Genomic DNA, 2,035 nt, shown 5'->3' on the forward strand with positions numbered 1-2,035 from the left:
TTGCAAAGTATTTTTCTCAAATTTCTCTGCTTAGATGGGGTAGTGGAACTCACATCAAAGAAGTATTTAGAACCTGTAGTTTAAGACAGAGAAACATTTTATATCACTTATTACCAAATGGAGAATTTCAAGAGTTTTCATATTGACTTTGCTACTAGATTAAATAAATAAACGGAAATTTAAAAGTAACCATATAAGTGATCACCTCTTTATCATGCTTGGTAATTTTTTTTTTCAGGAAAAATCAGATAGGAGCAATCAAGGTGCTGAAAGTCCTGCTTACTCAGAGATGTTAACCATGTATCATGTGAATCCCAATCATGTTCTAATTTGCCCTCCAAAAAGAGGAACAGGTAAGGATTATCCCAACTGACAATACCTGGTGATATTTAAGTATAATATCCAGTCTCTATATAACCACTTTCCATATCAAAGTAGGATTTAGAAATATTAATGGTAATAGTTTGCTTTATTTTATGTAAATAAAATAGCCCTTTTATTTACATAAAATATAAAAACCAATTTATACATTGGTTTTAGAAATCAATGTATAAATTTGCAAAGTGCAAATCTAGGACAGGTTTAAAAATGTCATTTTTTTTTTAGTTAATATTTTCTTTGTTAGCACCATTTAACCTTTAGCAAATTTGGTTTTTGTAATCTACTCTTAAAAATTATCACTTTTTTTCACTCTTTAAATATTTGATGTTGAAATCCGCATAACATAAAGCGAATGCAACTGTCACGAGCAGGACACTTTATCATTCATTTGCTATTGGAAAAATAAACACAAAATACAACAAAAAACAGAAATATAAAAATCTCACTTGAAGATAGCACTTTTAATGGTATGTCATTTTAATTACCACTGGAATATAATATTTTATAATATTTTATTCACATATTAAACTTGTTAGTACTTAAGAGCAAATTCTATGTTTTGCTTTTTCTTTAATGTCATTATCTAGGTTATTCCTGAAATGACACTTGAGTAGGAAAAAAAACTGCCGTTAAGGCTATTCCTTAGAAAATATAAGAACAATTTCCTCTCTGACAATTTTGTTCAAAAACAATTAGTAATTCACACAATATAGAAATGCATGTATTTATAAAAATGAAAGAATATTTTAATATAAAATTAGTACCAAGTTTAGAAAAATACTCATTTAAATTTTATTCCACTCAAGAATCAGTATAATGTATTAACTTAATGACACAAATTGAAAAATACATGTTAGTCAAGTGATTACAAACACAATAATGAAGTAAGGCTGTTTGAGTTAAATTGTTAAGTTCTAACATTTATAAGTTCTGTAATGTTGGCAAGTTTTTAAAAGCTTTTTGTGCCTCATGTTTTTCATCTATAAAAGAAAAATAATATAAAAATTCTGAGAGAATTGAATAACAATAAATATGAAGGACTTGAAAAGTGTATCATGTATAATAGGCACAACATAAATGTTAGGTGATGGTGAGGAGGTTGAAGATGATTTTCTTTAATAATTTAATTTGCATTGTAGTCAGTTTCTATGACAGTGTCCTTGTTTATAACAATAATATATTCATTTGTTTCATATAGTTTTTTCTCAATAATTGCAAACTACAGTAAGAAAAAATGTTTCATAAAAAGCCAAAATGATACTTTTGTCATTCTGTCACATGAGTCAACAGGTGATTTATAAATTTCCTTTATAGCTTTTCAGAATAGAAATATAATTATATAGTCACATGAATTAAAAGTGTTTAGACAAATACTTAGCTTGAACAAGATTTAGTATTCCATGAAAAATAAATAATAGGTACTTATATGACGGTGACATCTAATAATAGATTATCTGCTTCTTAATGTGGAAAGACATATAAATCCACTACATTTAACTTCACACAAAATTGAAAGAAAATATAGTATGACATAACTGTCAATCTTCTTTAATGCATAATTTTAACATTGACCGACTAATACACGAAAAGAGAAAGGAGAGAAAGAGAAATTGACAATTACTTAGTGACAATTGTGTGGTAGATGCTGTTCTAG

General features: G+C 27.2%; 1 non-coding gene across 1 annotated transcript; it reads right to left on the reverse strand.

Annotated features, from left to right (window-relative positions):
* Positions 1-243: 243 nt before the first annotated feature.
* Positions 244-376, reverse strand: LOC116561279. The gene has a single exon (XR_004273371.1). It is a non-coding gene; the product is annotated as a U8 small nucleolar RNA (small nucleolar RNA).
* Between the last annotated feature and the right edge of the window lie 1,659 nt (positions 377-2,035).

This window comes from Sapajus apella, unplaced genomic scaffold, assembly GCF_009761245.1.
Source record: "Sapajus apella isolate SASKATOON/1434 unplaced genomic scaffold, GSC_monkey_1.0 scaffold28, whole genome shotgun sequence".
Classification (NCBI taxonomy): Eukaryota; Metazoa; Chordata; class Mammalia; order Primates; family Cebidae; genus Sapajus; species Sapajus apella.